The sequence below is a fragment of the Dermacentor albipictus genome, chromosome 1 (assembly GCF_038994185.2).
Source record: "Dermacentor albipictus isolate Rhodes 1998 colony chromosome 1, USDA_Dalb.pri_finalv2, whole genome shotgun sequence".
NCBI lineage: Eukaryota > Metazoa > Arthropoda > Arachnida > Ixodida > Ixodidae > Dermacentor > Dermacentor albipictus.
In genome coordinates, this window is record NC_091821.1 from 181,782,836 (window position 1) to 181,805,335 (window position 22,500).

The following is a 22,500-nucleotide window of genomic DNA, read 5'->3' on the forward strand; positions in this document are numbered from 1 at the left end:
CCGTCAGCTGCACTTTGCTCCTCGAAGAGGCAGGACGTGTGTCGAAAGAGCTCCCGAACAACACTTCACATTCGGAGCGCAGACTCCGAGTTGCATAGTTCCCTGCGCGTCAGGCTGGCGCATTTCTTCCGCGCAAGGAACTGACCGAGAAACGCCAATAGAGGATAGTCGCATTCAGACCCACAACGGCCGTCCAATGACCTCGACTGTAAGGCTGCCACGTCTGCCTCTATGTTCATATGACCTGTTGGGAGCAGGCTGCTTTCGTCACATTGCGGCGCAAGCGAGCGTCCCGGAACATTTTCGCAAACTTCGATGTGGCTTCGCTGCAGTGCCTCAACAAATCAATATGCGTAAAATCAAAACGTCGTCTGCACACTGCATGTTACAGTAAGAATACTGAACATATTTGCGTTTTATGAGCTGCGGATAAAAATACGATTGCAATAACACTTTTGCATGTCTGCTACATTTCTTTGTTCACTGATCACTCGAGAACAGCCGAGTAGAACGACGAGAAGCAAGGCAGCGCTTCGTCAGTTTTCATAACTTCAAAACATTTCATTATCTCACCTCTCTAAATTGAGAAAATGAGATTGCATTAACTAGCTCTCCACCCGTACGTCATGTTTAGTATAATTAGCGATGAATGCAAATTCTGCGCTGCACAAGAGCTTATTTTTGACACTATTCAGCGCCAATTTTCCTTTCTCTTCATAGATTTCGGTGGCAATGGCATGCAGTAGCCTAGCGGACGAACACAGCTTTGTGCGCATCGCAAAGATGAAGTTGGCTGTGCCGACTGCGAAAGCGTGATGCTGTCGCAGCAAATGAGTTCAGAATAAGCGGAAATACTGAAATTGTTTTGCTTAAGAAATATACCTTCAAGTTTAAGCTTCATTTTCTTTCACTTCTAACAAGATATGAAAGTAATCCAGAGAAGGGGCTTCCTACGCGCGAGCAGGCTGTTCGTTCTCTGATGAAGCTTTGGCTTTCTCTAGAGACATAATATCAACGGTGGATTTTATTTCACATCCAGTGCCTTGAAGCTTCAGGATTGATCTGTGTCGAAGAAGCCTTTGAGATTAACTCTTGGCAGGGACTTCTTTCTTTTTTTTTTAATTCCAACATTTCTACGCTTGTTCACGGCCAGTCTCCCTCACCAATAAATCTTGCTTACTATAGTTTGACGTTATCTGTTTAGTAGGGGGCTCCTTTAGACTGTGCCACAACCTTTCACAACATTCATGAATTTTTTTATGGCTTGTTTATTTCAGTACCTGGCCACGGTGGCTGCATTTCGATGGGGGCGAATTTCGAAAACACCCGTGTGCTTAGATTTAGGTGCACGTTAAAGAACGCCAGGTGGTCGAAATTTCTGGAGCGCCACACTATGACGTGCCTTATTATCAGATCGTGGTTTTGGCGATTAAAACCCCATAATTTATTTTTTTAATTGTTTATTTCAGTCATGATGGACACATTTTTTTATGTCTAACCAATTCAAGAATGTCTAGTGGGCCACTTTGGTTTTTCACGCAGAAAATGGGAATGATATCAAAAACATGTAATAGGAATTAACATACTCGTTTATTTTCAAGCATCCATCTTGAACCTCCTCCCATTTCTTCTCTCTCCCCTGCCTTGCATCGTCTTTTTTTCCCAAACATCTCGTCCTTGGTGCTTACCCATAATTTCCCATAACGTCATGACCATTACACATACCGCTGAAAAAGAGGCATTGGCTGACACCATGGTGCACTTGTATTCTAGAAGCTACGCATACGTCCTCACTTCTGGCTGTTAACTGACGACCATGTGCTAAACTATCTATCTCATGGGAGTAATCCATTCGAAGGTCAGGATGGCGCATTGGAGTCATTGTAAAACAAGAGTTGACGTTCTATGTAAACCATCGGCCAGGTGAGGCGCTAGCTGACTCTACGCTTCTCTCCAGACATCGGAGAAATGAATATATCCCTTCATAGCCGTGTTCACACATTGTGAGAAAGCAACTACATTATAAAGGGATTTCTTTTTTTTTAGGAGTGGGCAGCTCGGCGTCTAATATTTTGAAGCTGTACCTGGACAGTCGAGAGCCGCGAAGCCTCGATCGGTTTTGGCGAACTTATGAGAGTATTAAAAAAGCCATTTTACATAAATAGACATCAAGGAGAATAGCAAAAACTACGTTAAAGCGCACGAGCCACGCCATTAGTCACTATACCTCCTCGTGCAGGTAGTGGGTAATCTCTCTCCGGAATCAAACCTTGATCCTCCGTTAGCCGTAGCAACCATAGTAAGCAAGTAACCTGCTATCGAAAATTATAAGGCAGGCACTTGTGAAAAACGTCGCCGGCTCGTGGCCATGCTATCAGCACAAAGTTATCCACAGCCACCACACAATACGAGCCAGCTATGGTGAATGGAACTCATTTTCAAGTCACCTTTAAAACATAATATGAAGTTTAAACAAATAAATTAAGAAACAAAAAAAACGAGGCCAGGGAGCCAGTGAGAATCAATCATTCCTGCAGGGTTGCAGCACATAAATATAGAAAATGAAGACGCTAATTCTCTTTTGGCGCAATTGGAGCCAAATATGATCTCAAGACTAGTGGGTGTTTCAGAATGGACCAGCTCTCCACCGTAGAAAGTTCCAGAAATAAGCCGTTGGTTAATTACTCATATATTCACCTATTTATAACTGACAAGGAAATTGGGTAGTTGAGAGGCTCCCACGATACCTGAAGGGATTCACTTCATCACATTTTCGGGGGAGTAGGCAGATCATTTCAGAAACTGAAATTATACATCATGATTTTTCGACTACATTTTGCTTACAAGGGCACCTTGTTTTGCTGCGTCTGGTAAAATGTCCTGGCTACCAGCAGATTACGAAATCGGAATCACTGACGGAGGGACTAAATATTGTTGGGTTCCGGAAGATCTTTATGTGTATGTTACATTAATTTCAAATAGAAATGACTTCAAACTTGAGGAGGCATACAGAAAGAGTGCAAGGCGGAGCAGTAACTCTCACACTACAGGTCAGCAGTCAAAAAAAGTAATGAAAGCAAGGTCACCGCCCCTGACTGCCGGTAGTGGAGCCAGGGTCACACAATCTTAGTTTTAAAGAGCTTGGATGGACCAAGATCGAAATTTCCCGGTTCCTATAGCGTTATAAAAATAGTCAAGCAGCAATAGATTCAAAAATTTCTCCAGTATTTGGAATTGAAGGAAAAAAAACGATATAGTTAACAGGTGAAAAATTCGAGCCCTGTGATCCTAGAACGGATGGACGGATGATATTTCGCAGTGCTATATTTATCAGTCCTGCCAGGGCATTCTGTAAAATTTTCTTGAAAATCGGTGATTACTATTTATTAAACGCCCTTACAGTTTATTAAAATTTTATTACGAACTAAGTCGTTACTGTAGCTCCAAATTTTTTCGCGTTAGTTTCGCGGGAAACTATTTCAAGATTGGTCCCAATTTCTTTCAGATTTGTCGCCTTAGATTAAATGTCTCCACAAAATCTTTTATTTCCGACTCAGTGAGAGGTTGTTGCCCAAAAAGCGGAGATTGGCAACCTTTCAAAATATACTGTGGGCGGCATAACTCTAAGGTTCCTTGGGTCAGCATTTCTAATAGATTAAAATTACCAAAAAACTTTTCGCTGTGTACAACGTTTAGTTTTGGAGTGTACCCGCCGTGGTTGCTCAGTGGCTATGATGTTAGGCTGCTGAGCACGAGGTCGCGGGATCGAATCCCGGCCACGGCAGCCGCATTTCGATGGGGGCGAAATGCGAAAACACCCGTGTACTTAGATTTAGGTGCACGTTAAAGAGCCCCAGGTGGTCGAAATTTCCGGAGTCCTCCACTACGGCGTGCCTCATAATCAGAAAGTGGTTTTGGCACGTAAAACCCCATAATTTAATTTAGTTTTGGAGTGATAGGTCTTCAAACTTGCAAAATCTGCAAGTCGTAAAAGTACTCGACCTTTAATAGATCTTTTTTGTTGGAAATCCATGTTGCTTCTCGCAAAACAAATATTGACTCATTTCTACAGGCATTTGCCCACCTCAATAAAAATTCTTGCTGAAAAAAAAATAGTTAGGACTTACCTAAGGCTGTCCTTATCTAAATACACTGCAGACGTTACGAAAACTTTCCGAGAACGTCATTGAGCATACCACTTATCAAGTAAGCGCCAGAATGTTTGCTACGGAATGGTAAACGCTCGCACTGACTACATATCGAAAGGTCTCCTAAAGGCAACAGTATAATGATTGTACTCTTTCAGCGGCAGTTGCCTGTATCCTCAGAAGCTAATCTAAGAGCGAAAAAAAAAAAGGTTATCCGGCTTTATTAATGCTGTCGTCTAGTTATGGCATCAGAGTTAGAGAGAGAAAAAATAGAATAGAGGAACGGCAAGGACGTTAGCCAGACGCACGTGCGGTTTGCTACACTGCCCTGGATGATGGGGATACATGGACATCACGAAAATGGAGAAACAGAGAGAGAGAGAGAGAGAGAGAGAGAGCAGTCAAGCGCACATTTCGAGGTATACAGCGAGTGTGCAAAGCGGTCGCCAAGACCTGTTGATTTTAGGTACTGCAATAACGCTTTCATGGCTTTCTGTGCCGTCGATGCGTACGGCCATGGTCCAAGGATCTTCATTTCCGAAAATGGTCTAGAGTCCAGTGGGTTCAATGCTGTCCGGAGAGGTTTACGCTCGACATCGTGCCGGGGACCGAGACATAAGGTGTGTTCAACCGTTTCTGTAGTTCCAAAAGAGTCGCACATAGGTGTATCCGCTATTCCTATACGGCACGAGTAGGCCTTTGTAAATGCCACCCCGAGCCACAGGCGGCAGAACACTGCCACCTGAGACCCGCCGTGGTTGCTCAGTGGCTACGCTGTTAGGCTGCTGAGCACGAGGTCGCGGGATTGAATCCCGGCCACGGTGGCCGCATTTCGATGGGGGCGAAATGCGTAAACACCTGTGTAATTAGATTTAGGTGCACGGTAAAGAACCCCAGGTGGTCGAAATTTTCGGAGTCAACCAATACGGCGTGCCTCATAATCAGAAAATGGTTTTGGCACGCAATACCCCATAATTTACTGTCGCCTGAGAGCAGAAAACTATTGCTGGCACTTGTAGCTTTAAGGATGGATCAAGTGCATGGAGATAACACTTCGGGAGGTTGGGAGAAGACTAATATTTGTAAGTAATAGATAGCTTTAGTCACAAATAAAGCTTTCTTGCGGCATCGGTTCTGCATAAGGGCTTCGGAACTGGTGGGGCTTCTACATGGGTGGACCGGGCGGCTTCGTCGGCGACGTCATTACCAGCAATGCTGGTATGTCCAGGCAGCCAATGAAACATAATGTCATGGCCTTTAGGGATAGTTTGATGGTACTTATCTTTGATCTCATATGCCAGCTGCTTATGAGTCCTGTGATATAGGGCAAAATGCAGACTCTGAAGTGCTGCCTTATAGTCGCAAAAGATGACCCATTGCCGAAGTGTCTCTTGCAGGAAGTATTTTACAGCAGCACACAGGGAACCAAGCTCTGCCGCCGTTGATTTTGTCATTAGGGACCGTTTGAATCTGATTTTAGTTTACGTAGCAGGAATGACAACGGCACCTGAAGAGCTGGTAGATGAGTACGAACAATCGGTATCGATGCGTATTCAGTCCCCGTATGTATCGTAGTGCTGCCTTATAGTCGCAAAAGATGACCCATTGCCGAAGTGTCTCTTGCAGGAAGTATTTCACAGCAGCACACAAGGAAACAAGCATTGCCGCCGTTGATGCTGTCATGTGTGAGCGTCCGAATCTGATTGTAGTTTTCGTAGCAGGAATACGGCACCTGAAGAATTGGTAGATGAGACCGAACCATCGGTATAGATTCGTATTCGGTCGCCGTATGTCCCATTCATTAATAGCAGCGTCACCTGTTTCAGTACTATCTTTGGGTGATTGGCACCTAGAATACTTAGGCGCAGCTGAGGCTGTTGGAGACACCACAATCAAAATGAATACCTTACTGCTGGTGTGTAATCTGATGGAAGACAATCTGAATGGGTGATTATAGCTTCGGAGAACGTGGCACGAGGTCTCTGAGAGGGCAGCAACTTTAAGTGGTGATCGGAGACGCGGGAACGATGACGAACATGCAACCTGACACAATCCGCAGCAGCATATGATTGGATGGGTAATCTTTGGCGAGCCCGATTGTTGCAGGTGTCGACGTGCAGCGAGGCAGTCATAAACACGAGCGCAATGCTTAGAATCAGAAAGTAGAAAAAGCCTGCTCGTTTATTTGCTCGTATTTAGTGAAAATAGAAGGGATATGCGTTCTCTGTATGAAATATCATAATTGGTAGGGCAAATGTATAACAGATCTTATAATACAAGCATTTCCAATTCGCTACAGTTATCCGTTTAGCCGGGTATTATTTTCTTTTTTCTTTTTCTTTTTCATTAGGAAAGGTATGTACCGCCATGATGTAGCGAAGCTTCCAAAGCACCTCAATCGTATCGGCTGCCGAATTGTTCGCCTCAACACATGTCAGTTTAAAAAAAAATTTACGTACACGTAATCAGCACTTCTGACACCTTCAAAGTACTTTGTAATTACACACTCACTAGACATTTTCGGTACGTGGACAGTCACTTAGTCTCTCCACGAAATATTTATCTTCGGCCACGTCATATCTGATCGAGATATAATAAACAGGAAGTCAACAAAATGCACAACAAAGGCATCCGACTGACATCCACCAAACCCAACTTCCCCTAACGGCAAGAATTCCAGGATTCTCATTTTTCGAATAGAGCTTTGAAAGCCAACTACCTTTTCGTTATGAACAGCGCTCGCTTGAACGAAGTTCTCATTCACGATTATTATTGGCGCGCCGGCATCCTCCAGTAAGTCCACAGTTTATCCTTTTATCAACACCTTTAGTAATAAATCTTTCATTTTTTAGATACGTAGGCGCAAAACGTTATCCATAAATGTGGACGCTCCGTCAAAACAATCTGGTTTTGTCGTTTCTGGACTTTAGAGACGCCCCACGCGGCTTCAAGAACTCGTTGCTGTAGCCCACACTGTGCAGTCTGTTGTGGAAAAGTTTGCAACAGAGCACTCAATCTGCATTCAACTTTGTTTTTAGAACGCATCCGTGAATTCCCAGCAAACGTTGTCTCAGATACGTACGTGGGACCATCGATGCGTGTCGCCCCTTTCTCGCTGTGGGCCAGCTTCTTCTTCTTCCTCTTCTTCCCTTGCCGTGCATTGATTTCACTGACGGAACGCTACGTCTTATCCAGGATTGTACAAGTGTCGCGTCTCTCATCTCTGCGCGACTCCTGCCCGTTATTACTACAGTGGCGCTCCGCGCATTATCGCAATGCTGAAATAAAACTCCTACTCATGAATTTCCTGAGCAGTGCGTTTACAGGTGTTTTAAACCCATCCGTTAACAAGGCCGCGGAAAAACCTGCGAGCCACGGACGGTGCCGAAGGCAATGCCTATCCTTGCAAACGCGCAGACCTCGTTCCTCCCCTCCCCGTTTGTATCCCCTGTCTAGAAGGGGAAAAATGCGTGTGTTAGGGGCTGAAACATCGCGTTCCATCGGGCTCATTTTTGCGAAGGCGCTGGCTCGGCTGAGGCAACGTCGCAGGGACAAGACGCTGGGCGCGCTGTCGCGAGAGCAGGCGTCCGCTGGGAGCGCTGCTCGGCTCGTTAAAACTGGTGCACCGCTTCCCCTTCTCTTTCTTTCGTGTGCGCTGACCGAGGCGCGAATCTGCCGCAGTCACGTCCCCCATCGTTCGCCCTCCCCTCCTCCCTCCCCTGTGCTAATGGGCAGCGCGTCCGCTGGGACGGCGAGGCGTTACGCACGCCGCTTTCCCTGGGGGGGGGGGGGAGCGCGGAAGAAAATTCCCAAGCACTGCTAATCAGACGCGCAGACTTCAAGTAGGCAGCCGACATCGCTTCGGCTGCCTTATCGCAATCTAGTTAAACAGCAAGATAAGGCATTGGTCAAGAAGAGCAGCGGGGAAAAAAAAAGTTTAAGGGGGGCGAAGGGTGAGCAGTCAAGCTACTCCTCTCGTTCAGGGAGAAAACAAAAGTGCTGATAGAAAAGCGTTATGCTGTAGCTGCCCTGAACGGTTTTATTGCAATAGCAATTATATGGACAATCCAGGCGGATTTCTGCCGTCGCCGTGAAGTTCCATATAAAGTCCAGGGGCGATTACATAATGAGGTTATAGCAGCGCGAAATAAAGCATATTCACAAAGAAAGATACAGACGGGGACAAGCGCCAACTTCCAACTATCGGCTTTTGCTTATTGGCCGTATAAATATTTACAGAGGAAAACAAAATTCAGGAAAGAAAACAACAAACAAAACCATGAAGCCATCTAGGTGCGCATATATTTGCTTTCTAGAAAAAATAGTTCTTTTGCTACCAATGCCACAGACGGCCTACTAACACAATTATCTTCCCGTGCCTCAGGGATAGCGCGAATATATTCGTCCTTTTGTCTAGTTATCACGCAGGCACACTCGAACTCCGGTTTGCGCCCACAATCACGGCAATGGATAGCTAAGAAGCCTTCTCTCACATTTCTTACATTGTTACAATGTTCACGCGGGCGTTCATTCAATCACCTGCCTATTCGCTCTACGTAACATGCAGCACAAGAGAGCGGTGTTCTGTAGACAACCTGGCTCACGCAGTCCACAAACTTTGTGCAATGATTCACTTTGCATCGACCCATTCTTCCTCTGATAATAGAGAGTTTTAGCCCAGCGGGTTTACGGCCAGCGGAGCGGAGCGGTCTCCACCGTTGCGCCAGCGGAGCGGCGCGCGAAAAAAGAATTTTAGCCCAGCGGATCACCCGCTCGAGCGGGGTAAAGAGCGGGGAGCTCTGCTGCCCCACCTAGTGGTTCGAATAGGAATTACTGAGAAATGAAATTGAATTACGCTTGCTTTTATTATGCAAGAAATGTTGAATAAAGATATATTACATGTTCTCAGTGCATTATTTGTTAATAATGTACTGAGTATTAATGTACGGGTCAGCGCGGCAGTCGCCGTCTTCGATGCAGAACTGCCGGCGTTCATGTTCGCGGCTGCCGTCTTGCATTTCCCATACACGCCCGCGCGCCCTTACGCACGCTCGCGCGCTGCGTATACGCTCCGCTGGGGAGTGCTTTCCAGCGGGCGTAAACGCTGCTCCGTAAAACCGCTGGCCGCCTCAGCGTGGTGCGCATGCGCAGTCGCGTCTCCGCTCGCCCGCTCCGCTCCGCTGGCCGTAAACCCGCTGGGCTAAAACTCTCTAATAGAGAGTTTTAGCTTGAGCGTTTTTACGGCCAGCGGGGCGGAGCGGGCGAGCGGATACACCAGCGGAGAGGCGCGCGAGAAAATAGTTTTAGCCGGGCGGATCACCCGTCTTTTCGAGCGGAGTAGTCATGGAGTAGTCACTTGCTCTGCTGCTCCACCTATTGGTCACAATTCGAGTTAGAGTGAAAAGAATATCAATTAAACCTGCTAATAATGCGCTGAAACTGTTTAATAAAGGTAGGTTATGTGTTTTTAGTTAGTTATTTGGTTAAACTTCTAAACGGGCCTGAGCAGCGGTCGCCGTCGACAACGCAGCAGCGCCGGCGCTTGTGTTGACGGCTGCCATCTTGAATACCCATACACGCCCGCGCGCTTTTACGCACGCTCGCGCGCTGCCTATCGCTCCGCTGGAGAGGGCTTCCCAGCGGGCGTAAGCTGCGCTCCGTAAAAACGCTGGCCGGCCCAGCGACGTGCGCATGCGCAGTGGCGTCTGCGCTCGTCCGCTCCGCTCCGCTGGCCGTAAAAACGCGCAAGCTAAAACTCTCTAATATCGTCGCCGCGCGCCGTATGTTGTGTGTGCAAGTGAAAGTGTGCGAAGGTGAGGCCGACTATGGCGGCTCAATCTCGTGCGCGAAAGGGGGGAAAGCGGAGAGGAAGCGGGCCCTCTTACGCTGCCTGCGAGGCACACGGGGGGAGGGGATGGGGTGGCCTTCTACTGCGGCGGCTGCTGCATATTGAGGGCGCGTTCCACCACTGGAAAAGCTGGCACTGCCGTCGGTGTGACGTGGTATGAGGGATCATGTGGACACAGCGACCGCGTCGGCTGCTTCGGAGACGCCGAAGCGGGCTGAAAACGAAAGTTTGAAGTCCCACCTGCGCTGCGGCTCTGATTAAGTGGAAAGGTTTTCCTGGTTCGGGTGTCCGCTTGACAACACTTGGAAGCTCTTTAATAGGTAGTAGCTGCCTTTGAAGGCATCCAACATGGTAGGGTACTGCTGGGAGCCGCAGCGCCGGACGTGCGCAACGGAGCTCGGTGTCAGCCTTGACACGCACCCGCAGAACAGAAGCTGCGTGAAGCTTGGATCGCGAAACTTAGAACTGGCAAATAGCAATCGGCTACAACTTGGGTGTGCAGCAAGCATTTCTGCGAGAAAGAGAGAGAAAGAGAGAGAGAGAGAGAAAATGATAAAAGGAAGGTAGGGAGGTTAACCAGGTCTGAGCCCGGTTGGCTACCCTACACTGGGGAAAGGGAAAGGGGGACGGAAAGATGAAAAGAAGAGAAAGTCCACTGGAGATATCAGTCGGTCACTCAGTCCGAATCACAGGCGCTCACTCAATCCGGTCGCTTTCAAATATCGCAGCAGCGCTTTTGTGGCCTTTTGTAGCTGCGATATGCGAGGCCATGGTCCCAAGATCTTCTTCAAGGTGAACGGCTTCCCATCCAGCTGATTGAGAGCTGTGCAGAGGTCTTGCCTTTCGTTTGCATAAGATGGGCAGTAGCACAGTAGGTGTTCTATGGTTTCCTCGACACCGCAGGCATTGCACTTGGCGCTATCAGCCATTCCAATCAGAAATGCATAAGCATTTGTGAATGCGACTCCCAAACGTAAGTGGCACAGCACTGTTTCCTCATTTCGCGGAAGACCTGGTAACAGCCGCAGTTGCATAGAGGGATCGAGAGAATGCAAGCGATGGTGAGTGAATTCAGATGTGTGCCACTTCTCCAATGTCAAAGAGTGCGCTAGCTTGCCTAAGTGTTGGGCTGCGTCGGTCCGCGATAAAGGTATTGAAACAAGGGTTGCTCCTTCGTGTGCTTTTCTAGCAGCTTCGTCAGCGAGGTCGTTGCCGGAGATACCGCAATGACCAGGCAGCCACTGAAACACGACGTCGTGTCCTTTCGCGATCATGAGATGGTGCATTTCTCGTATCTCCGACACGAGTTGTTCACATGACCCGCGACGAAGAGATGCCAGAAGACATTGTAAGGCCGCCTTGGAATCGCAGAATATAGCCCACCGATTAGCCGGTTGGTTATTAATATAATCAACGGCACCTCGGAGGGCAACAAGCTCCGAACCAGTCGATGTTGTCAAATGAGAAATCTTGTATTGGATGCTTAGTGATCGTGATGGTATAACCACTGTGCTGGTGGAGCTGGTCTGAGTGGAAGAGCCATCCGTATATATGTGTATTCGATCAAAGTAGAAAGTGTGCAAACAATCCAGAGCTGCTTGCTTCAAGGCCAAGGTAGGCAGGTCGGTCTTCTTTCTTATTCCTGGAACCGTAAGACGCACTTGAGGTTGTTTTAAACACCACAAAGCTGAGGTTGAACGTGCAGAGGGTGTGAAACCCGATGGTAAGGAGGCACGATGGATGCTGACCTTGTTGGAGAAGGACGCCTGTGGTCGTCGTTCCGGCAGGCACGCAAGAGAGCTTGACTGCATCCGTGAAACATGACGAACATGGGCTCTAAGCGTTTCGGTGCTAATATAAGTCGTGATCGGATGGTCTTGAGCCATTACAATGGTTCCAGCTTCCAACATCCCCGGCCCACGAGATGCAAGTATGGACGCTCCATTCTCTATGGAAGAGCTAGAAGCTGCTATGGCGCTCTGTAAGTGTTCGTCTTCACCAGGGCCCGATGGCATAACATATACTGCTTTGCGACACCTAGGCAGAGAAGCACGAAGAGAACTCCTCAGCATTTTTAATAGTTCATGGCAAGATGGTGTCGTCCCACAGGAATGGAAACGCAGCCGCCTGGTACCGCTTCTAAAAGCAGGAAAGTCACCGCTCGAACTGGCATCCTATCGGCCTATAGCTCTTGCAAGCTGCGTCGGGAAGCTCATGGAACGTATGATCCTCATGCGTCTCGAATGGTACCTTGAACACTACAAGATTTACCCTGACTTTATGGCGGGATTTCGACGGGGTCGTTCATCGATTGACAATGTCATCGATCTAGTAACATCTGTGGAACAACAAAAATATCGGAAGCGATTATCAGTAGCACTCTTCCTTGACGTGAAAGGCGCTTACGACAACGTTTTCCATCAAACCATTCTAGACGCACTTTTGACAATCGAACTAGGGGGACGAGTATATCGATGGGTCAGTAACTACTTGACACAAAGGTCCTTGTTCGTACGAACGGAAGATGGTCCGACTACCGACCACTACACATGCCGAGGCGTTCCCCAAGGTGGTGTTCTAAGCCCTATTCTTTTCAACCTCGCGCTTCTTGGGCTGGCCGAATCTCTACCGGAAACAGTGAGTGTTTCAATCTACGCCGACGACATCTGCATCTGGACATCAGCGGTCACTCGCCTGCAGGTTCGCGCACGGTTACAGAAAGCAGCAACACAGGCATTTGACTACCTTCACGCACAGGGCCTTACCATCTCAACAGAAAAATGTGCGTTAGTCGCTTTTACGCGAAAAACGATGACTCCTTATCCGGTATGCATCAATGGTCAGCCTATCTCCTACAAGAGAAATCACCGGTTCTTGGGCGTGATTGTAGACCGAGACCTCACTTGGAGCCCTCATGTTGCCCACTTAAAGAAGAAGCTCACATCTATTGTTCACGTTTTCAAGTTCATCGCCGGCAAAACATGGGGATCGTCAGTGGGCTCCATGCTACAGTTATATCGAGCACTGTTCATCGGATTCCTACGCTACAGTTCTCCCGTGCTTGCTAAAACATGCAAGTCTAATCTTCGAGAACTTCAGAGCGTGCAGGCGCAGGCACTACGTGTTTGCCTAGGCCTTCCGCGCAGCGCCTCTGCGAGAAAGATTTCTGCTACCGCGGCAGGGCTGCGATGTTCGGTGCATGAGTAGCCGAAAGCGTGCTGAGACGCTCACCCGCTCACGTTGCCCGGCTAATGTCGTGAAGCTTTGGTCTATGAACGTGTTGAGCCTATATGCTTGCAAGTTCACTGGAATGAAAAACGAACGGTAAAAGCCGCATTAAAAAAAAAGGTATGGCATGTGTTCATGTTTGTGTTAACAGCAAACAATGAATGCACTGGATTAAGAAAACAGCCGCAGTTTTTCCTGAAAGGCGAATCATCAATTGCGATAGTAAATTAGTAGAAAGAGAGATAAACGGGATGGGAAAAGCAGGGAGGTGAACAGGATAAGATTCTGGTTTTCTACCCTGCACTGGGAAAAGGGTAAGGGGTAATGAAATACGGAAAGAACAGCGGAGAGAAAAAGCAAAGAAAGAAAAGAAAAAAGGAGGTAGAGACGGTAGTGAACGTTTCTTAGAATTACAGTCTGTCCAATAGAAGGAAGGGGGTTAGCCGAGGGGCCCGGTTAACCCCTGTATAGGTCGGCGTATAAACTTGTGAACATTTGTTTACTAACTAGATTAACAAGCATGGTGTCACGCGCGCACAGGTAAACATGAACACATCGCGCTCGAAGACCGCGGAAGCTCGCCGTGAAAACGCTGGAGTGAGGAATCGCGGCAGCAGCAACGAGCGAATTGTCCTTCGTGCATCTCTCGCTTCAACGCGAACAAAACGTCGAAAGCACCGCGCACACTGAGCTACCAGCACTAACATGATTTTGGCTTCTAGCGCGAAGTGAAACACGGACACAGAAAGGAGCAGAAAAGTGTCCGTGTTTCACTTCACGCTAGAAGCCAAAATCATGCTACCGTACCAACTCGCCCAACTGTCTATCCTTTTGCATTACCAGCACTACGCGCACTCTGCAAACATAGCAGATCGCTTTGAAGATGATGTCCGCGCGGGCGCGCAGTTTGGCCACGTCTCAGCTCGATCGCATTCGAGATACGGCGCCCGCACGGCCGCGCCTTAAGCAGCAGCCGCTGGAGAATAACGCCCTTCCTCTTCACCTTACCTCCGTGCCTCAAGCGTGACAGAAAAGGGCGCGCTTCCACCCCGCCTTCCTCGTTCACGCACGCAAGACCGTGAGCCGTGTTCGACGGCTCACCCTTACGCGCTTTCACTCGCACATACAGCATACGACGCGCCGCGACGATTTCATCGCCCTTGGACTTCATACAGAATCTCACGCCGATGGCAGAAATACGCCGGGAGTGTCCCTATAATTGCTATTGCAGTAAACGAAGCAGGGGGGATATTGCTCGTTGAAAAGACAGATAAACATACAGTGCGGCGCAATTTGAGAAATAGTGATATTGAAACGTCCAAGAATTTAGAAAAAAAAATATGGAATCGTCGTGACCACACATCATGAAACCATTTTCGAGTAGCATTGATAGCGTCCACGTAACAATGGTTGCTTGGGTACTATCAAATGCTCATAATCTGCGGCCTAAAGCTCACGGCACGGTGCGAAAGTGCGCTCCCAGAGAAAGCGAAACACTGCGCGCGTACGTGTAGGCATACGCGCAGTCGGTCGCTGCGAAGCCGTGCGATCGCTGCATTGAGGCTTCATTCTGTTATGCTCCATTTGGTTCTTCAAACAGCCCACTACAAGAACATATTTTCCCATGATTTACTCTCAGCGATTGCCTATCTTTCACACATGAAACCGGTTCGGAGGACTCCATGGCGGCGACCGCGCGCAGTAAAATACAGTAAATACAGTAAAATACTTCTCTGTTTTCGACAGTACTTAAAGGGGGGGCTCGGGGGGCTCCCGCGTGGTGTTTATATTGAGTGCCGCCAGCCAAACCTACGGGGAGCGCGCTGCGTTATTCGTCATACTACGCAAACGAAGCGCTTCCGACAGATGGCCCCTCCGTAAGTCCTCGCCCCCAATGGCGCAGCCGCGCACGGCCACGCGGCCCCCGTCTTGAAAGCGATGTGCGACGGGGACAGAGAGCGCCAAGTGCTGATAGATTCGTGTGCGCTGTTTTCGCCGCTTAGTTAGCGTTAAAGCGAGAGGCTGCACGAAGGTCAATACACTCGCTGCTGCTGGAGCGCTTCCTCACTTCAGCGTTTTGACATCTAGTTTCCGCGGTTGTCGAGTGAGTTGTTTTCGTGTTTGCCGGCGAGCGCGTGACGCCATGCTTGTCAATTTAGTTAGTAAGCGAATGTTTACAAGTTTACACGACCGACAAAACTACTATTCTTATTTCCTATAGCTGTCTACTAATCTGCTCGCTGCCGCGAGGGCCCAATCTTGAAAGCGATAAGTATGGGGACAGAGTGCACCGAGTGCTGATAGCTTCGTGTGCACTGTATTTCGGCCGCTTACTCCGCGTTGAAACGAGAGGCAGCACGAAGTTAAATTCGCTTGCTGCTGCTGCCGGGCTTCCTCACTCCGACGTTTTGACAGCGAGTGTCCGCGCTCATCGAGTGCTATATATGTTCATGTTTGCTTGTGCGCGCGTGCTCTCATGCTTGTTTATTAAGTTATTCAGCTAATGTTTACAGGTTTATTCGGCTGATGAAGCTATTATCCTTACTTCGCACAGTTGTCTGCGAATTTGCTATCATAATCGATGCTTCGCCTTTTGGGCGAAAATGCGACTTTTTTTTGCAGTGTTCGCTACCACCGCTGATACCACGGCTGTGGTGGCGCGGGCTCGTGTAGACTCCAATCGCAATAACATAAATCGGTGCACACGTATACGTACACAGCTTTGTCAATGTATAAAGGGTTTCGGGAAAGTCAATGCTCATTTTACATTTTTAAGCATCTTGAAACGCGCTAGATATTTTATTTTGCGAAACTAGACTAGTACGTTGAGCAAAGACTGAGCCTTTAGTGAGATAATAGATTTCTACACTGACCCAAACGTTCTCCATTACTTTGTACAAACATTTAGATAAAGAATTACGCATTTTCTACTTAAGCCAGGGTGAGACTTTCGTGAATATACGTATCAGATTTTCGCCCAGTTGACTGAGGATGTGCAGCTTGGTTGATCGAAAAGAAATTCCCACGGTGGCAAATCACCGCAGCGCGAGCTCAAGTGAGCTCACTGCATTGATTTGTAGTACGCTGTCGTGCCGTTCCCGGAGCCACCAGTCCGCATAAAATTGTTTCGCTATCTGTAGTCGTATATCGTCGTCCGCACGACATAAAGCCTATACTTGCTTTCGTTCATCTTAACTATTTTTTTTAAATCACGCTGATACATAAGTTTTCAACTGATAAGAAATAAAAACTGGGCACTGTCTTTCGGGACACTCTGCGCATACAACTTGGCGATCTTATGTTTCTTCTAAATATTTCGTATCTCACCAAATTAGTTAATTTCGCTTTAACTAACTCCGTTCATGCATGGTAGCATCCCGATGCTGGCGCGATCATTGATTTGAAGTCGGGCAAAATTCAATGTACATATTTTTTTTCTGCAGGTACTCGCGCAATGTGTCCATTAATTAAAGAACAGTTTGTTCACTGCCCCCTAATCTAAAGGTGGTCTGACAACACTCACTCAATAACTGTAGTTTTTCTTGCTCTTTCATAGGTAAAAAGAAAAAAAAAAGATGCAATTTAACTTCCAAGGCAGTCGATTGGAGAATGGCGGTGAGAACACTGGTAGCGACAATCTGACCGAGCGTTGAATAAAACGTGCGATCACGGTGGCACGCAAGCGCCGGCTTTCTCTCTTTCTTTCTTTCTTTCTTTTTTTTTTTAGGCGACAGAAACGCGTCGCAACGACGCCGATCACTTGTCGAAATCGACAAAAACATGACCGTTAAAGTGACGGCTGGTCTTTCTCTTTAAATGTGTATGCAACGCTCCGGCACATCGCTAAATCAAAGGACCGAATGTGCATTGCGAGGCGGGGGAACCAATTGACGCCAATTCTTTTTTAAAAAGTCCGATTGCTGGCCATTCGCAAAAATCGCAAAAAGATAACAAATATTCGCGAGAATCAATTTGCTTACAGAATATGAGCTGTTTTTCTTCTTCTTTTTCTTTTCTTTTTGCTTCGGTTATTGAAACCAGCACCAACCGGGAAAGACCGAGTAAAAAATTTCAGCTTGAGAGCTTGCTTGTTGCAAATATTTCTGTTGTTCCCTGCGCCTTGAAAACCCCGTTAAGTTCATACTCTGGCCCTTACTATTTCACGCATGCACGGAAACTTTACTGTTATTAATTAAGCCGAGAAAGCTATTATACACGCACGGAATGCTTTCAAGTGTCTGAAGCAATTATTACGACCTCATCGCACGGGCGATTTAGAGAGGCGCCAACAGACCTGCAATAAGAGAGAGTTGGGTGCGTGTCATTGAGTGTGCGTGTGCTGCTTTGCATGGCAGATATTTCAGCCTTGCAGTGCCGGAAACCGCTGCGCCCGTGTAAGTGAATCGTGCTTGCAAAAGCTGCAGCCTTGGGAAAGGCAAGAACAACAAATCTGATATCTTGCGGCAGTTAACGTGTGCTTTCTCGCTCCGTCACATAATTAAGTGTATCGCAGGCTCAGGCTGAATGGAAAGCAGAGAGGTTGTTACCGGACTACATATGCACCAAAGCAGACACGCCCATATGACGGTGGCATGGGCATAATTATTAGGCGCTCCAGTGAAAGTGGTCACTGGCGAACAGTGACACCAAAACAAGCAAGTGGCCAAGGTTGACCACGCAGCCTGGTGAGCAGGTTAGTAGTATCGCGCTTCCAGCCACTACAATTTCCTAGTAGTACGCAAAAAGAAATTATGCAAGAGAAAGATATGCTATTTACACACGAACGCTCACGTGCAGCTACTAGAAAGAAACGGGTTTCATGAATACCCTGGGGAGGAAACGCGAGCTGGACCGTTTATGCGCGCGTGAATTGAACTGTCTTGCTTTTCGCATTCTGGTGAAGCTATGCTGTAAGGGATCTCAGGGACTGCGTTTCGCATCTCGCAGCGAAATAGAGAGCTGCCTTGTGTGCAAGCCGTATACAGTGCGAATCAACGGGGCTACTTCACTTCGTTGCAGACAGAAATGCAGTCTTCTGAATATCAGTGCAAGATTAACAGGAAACGTGCGGTAGGTAAGTGTCGCAACAGCAAAGCTGCATCATGGGCAGGATCCGTACTTTACAACAGGGGGGGACCAGCTCGACGTCTCATCTTATTGTTAGTAGTTGTAGTACTTCTCTCCAAGAAATATCACCGTTAAAAGAAGACGTGCCCACTAGAAGAAAGAAAAAAAAAAGAATCGAATAGCCAGCAAGGCTAAAAATTACGCTTCCCACGGCCCTCTGTCGCCCGTCAGGCGGACACTGTCGGCGCACACCCCGAATCCCTCTTGGCGCGCAGCGGTTCGAGGAACGGCGTGCCCGCTGCAGGCGGGATTCCACGAACGTTGCCCAACCCCGCGATCGCGGTGTCAATGTCATACCGTTATCGCCTGTATTTTTCGGCGCATTCGGTTCTTAGCAAAGAGCGAGTTGCCGGGCCGAAAGGAATACAAGCAGCGTGTAGCTTCGTCGTAGGGACCAGTACGAACGATCGCACAGTGATGAATGGCGCGTATAACTTATCTGAGGCACGAAGCGCGCAATTTCGTTGTTTTCCGTCGCACCCTTCTCGTTCGGGGCACCGCACCGGTGTGCGTTCTCGTATACCTGACGGGGGGGGGGGGGGGGTGTTCTTGCTTGCGTGCGCCGAAGTGTTGGTGGCCACGCGCCTCTCACGCAGCTATTTTTTTCTTGTTTTGGCTCGTCGCCAGGTTTGCCCTTGGCGGAGTAAAACGGACAACAACGGATGATCGCGTGAAGCTTAATAATACCGCGCGCACAAGAGCCGCCCGTACTCGCCGTTGCTTGCCCCCCGCTGTTCTGCGGACGCCGCGCCTAATGGAAGCTAATGGGGCACCGTGCGGGCGCGCACCTGAGCGACGGGGTCGACGGTGGCGCACTTGTTACGCCCGTGTCCCGAGCCACTCTCCTCTCGCACACAGAACCCGCTGCCCACATTCTGTGCCGGTGCGAGGGGCGACGGCCCTCGGCTCGGCCACTATTCCACCCTTCCGAGAAGCGTTCCCAATCACGCGAACTACAGCGTAATAAAGGGGCCGTTACGGCGTGAAAGTAAACACCGCCCCGTTAATCGTTGCGCGAGAACGGGACAAAGAGAAACGAATAAAATATTGACGAAGAAGTAAGCAGCTCCGAGAGAGTCTCTAGGTGTCTTATTTGCTTACCTCTCTTTCTTTTTTCTTTCATCTTATCTTCCATTCCTAATTAATAAAGCTTTGCCTGGAGCGACGTGCTTACTGTGCTCATTGAAATTTTTTTCTACCACCACCCTCTAAATCCGCGCCGTTGTTCTCAAATCTTTTACTCGAGCGTTTTCGCTTTCAATTTTAGTTTTGTCCGCCCACGCGTCACATAAAGAATAATAGCCGGCCCTCAAAAAAAAAGTAAGAAAGAAAAGCAGAAAAGAAAGCAACCCACGGCTTTCTTGGTCCCACCCATGTGTTTATTTGCCTCGCGCTTTTCGCGAGCTTTGAGAGCGCGGGCGCTGCAGCAGGAATTAGAATAAATTGCTTATATATGAAAATTCATGGAAATGTAAGCAGGGCGCTCCGGATGGCGCCCTATGACGCTGGCCGCGTCAGGCGCAAGTCATTTCATAACTTGACGATCCCTTCACTGTTTCCGCACTCCTTTGAGTCGACGCATCCTCCACGCGAGACCCGACGCGGGGCGGCGGGATAAATGGCCGCGGCCGGCAGGCTGGAATGCGAGAAATGACCGCCACCGCTGCTCGTCCGGCGGCCTCTATATAAAAGCCAACAACAACATCGCTGCCAGAGCAGTGTGCGGCCCGGATGTGGACGCGCGCAGTTCGCGCATCACATGCCAAACGAAAGCGGGAAGTTGGGCAGTGCGAGGTGTGGTGCCGGGACGCACTCTGGCTCCCGAAATGTGGGGCGAATCGACAATAAATAATAAATGACAGTGCAGGAACGGGTGGCTATTGCAGGACTAGTCACACTTAGAACTTGAACGTATCTTCAGGCAAGTACGAATTACCGAGCTGGAGATTGCGTAAGCCTGTCTTGCGCAATAAATGAAAGCTTTGTTATCGGAGAAAGCTTGCTAAGCCAGGCCTCATGAATCTCGACAACTTTGGCTGAGCGCTCCCTGCTTGTTCTCCTCGGGAGTAAATGCTGGTTCCATTCCCGGTGTACAGAAAATGTAGCCTCAGCCATACCATGAAGCCCTAAGAATGTTGAGAAGTAAAGAAAGTAGATGTTCGCTGCATTATTTAAAAAAAAAATGCCAGAACCGACCTCACGATGACTGCACCCGGTAACGCGTTAGCATTCAGTCAATATATCTACATAACGTATTGCCACCAGCGAAACGAGTCATGCGTGACGGATGTACTGCAGCGGGACTCCTCTTCCACGCTTCCCTAAAAACACTCGGGGCGCCATCTAGCGCCGCCGCCGTGAAGGCTGCGGTGGCATCTAAAACTCATGGCGCGCCGGTGCGTGCGAACGCTGAGAAACGCGTCATACGGCCACCGGGCTCCTACTTGGCCTTTCTTCCTGGACACGCTGCTCCATCTGGTGGCGCTGCCACGAAATCCACGCGTGACCTCCGAGACGAGAAGCGTGGCGTAGACTCAGTGGCAGATATTCAGTGAGCCAAGTTGGTGAGAAGTTCGGTGAAGAGCGGCAAGTACCCACTGCATTCATTGCACAGCTCGCTAAGGCGTTGGCGTGAAAGACGTTCATTGAAAAGGCAGCGCATATACCGAGTGCATATGTGACGCAGTCTGCAAATGCGTCGGGTTGCTGCCCTTGAGGGCGTGGGCTCAATTCCACCCAACATCGGATAAATTTAGGGGATCTCTTTTGTCATTGTAGAGCAGCACATTCCCTGTGAAACGTACCTAGTTACCCAAGTAGGAGTCAAATGCGTTCATTGAAGAGCGGCACACACGCACTGGCACATAGCCAGTGCTCCAACTCGGCGTACCCAGTCCCGCATCTACAGTCAGCCCATGTCGGCGTGAAAGAGCTTCGCTGAAGAGAGGCACGTATGTACACAATGGCACATACTCAGTGACCCAAGTTGACCCGATGGTTGGCTTCGAACCATCACCTCAGCGCAGCAGTCAGGCGACCACGGACTACCCAGTGACCCAGGTAGGCGGGAAGACGGTTAGATACATATATGCATAGTAACATAGATAGCTAGAACGAAAAGCCCTCGGAAAGTACGTGAAGCAGCCTACGAAATGCTAGCGCATCAATATCAATAATTCCCTCCCATTCCTACATTTTCTGTGGCATTTAAGAAATGCCGCGGAGTTCCTAGGAAGTTAAACTACGTGCAAACCATACAAATGTATTTTCCTCTATGTTGCGGGCTTCCGCAGAACTGACTTGCCAAACCATACAAACTTGTGCAGTATTTATGAGCGATATCGTGAGCTCATACCCGCCTTACCACGTATGAGCTCACTTTCCTTGCAAGACTGAAACATAGTGTGGCTCCTTGCGCTACCGTGCAGGGCTTGGCCTCCCCGCGGAAACGCTGGATTTTTAGGGAATAGTTGTTTCGCCTACTGCTGAACTTTCTTAATGACACCAATATATTCAGCGAGTCATGACGTTTATCAAGTAATGCTATAGAGGGGACCAATCACTTGGTGTAATAGGTAATTTGCCTCTGAGTAGTAGTATAGTATACTGCCTCTCATCCGTATCAACGCCTTGGTCTGTCTTGGCAACGTTAGATTTTCACACACTGCATTTAAATCTGTGGCACTACCGCACTTCAAAAGGAAACGCTCAAGCTAAGCAATTGCCGTCATGCCTTTGCAAGGCTAATCCGCAGGTAGCCAGCACAGTCCTCCACCTCCTGCTCTTCTTCTTCCTCCTCATCCTCCTCCTCCTCCTCCTCATCGTCGTCGTCATCATCATTATCATCGTCATCATCACTCACTCACTCACTCACTCACTCACTCACTCACTCACTACTCACTCACTCACTCACTCACTCTCCTTCCTCCTCATCCTCCTCCTCCTCCTCCTCCTCATCGTCGTCGTCGTCGTCATCATCATTATCATCGTCATCATCACTCACTCACTCACTCATACCCCTGTCAAGCGGGCAAGTTAAGTGCACTTACGGCGAGTGCACTCGGTTTTTAAGTGCACTTTCCCAAATCTTAACGTCGCAGCGGAGCGTGCTCTCACATGAGTGCACTCAAGTCGAAGTACGTTCACGGA

General features: G+C 48.5%; 1 protein-coding gene across 2 annotated transcripts in view; it reads right to left on the reverse strand.

Annotated features, from left to right (window-relative positions):
• Positions 1-22,500, reverse strand: part of LOC139053093 (probable G-protein coupled receptor CG31760) — a 180,405-nt gene that overhangs the window by 95,228 nt on the left and 62,677 nt on the right. Inside the window, exon 2 of one of the 2 annotated variants that reach the window (XM_070530249.1) lies at positions 13,228-13,301. The exons of the other annotated variant lie outside the window; for it this stretch is intronic. The gene's annotated coding sequence lies outside the window, so the exon portion shown is untranslated. The remainder of the gene's footprint in view (positions 1-13,227; positions 13,302-22,500) is intronic. 2 annotated transcript variants of the gene reach the window in all.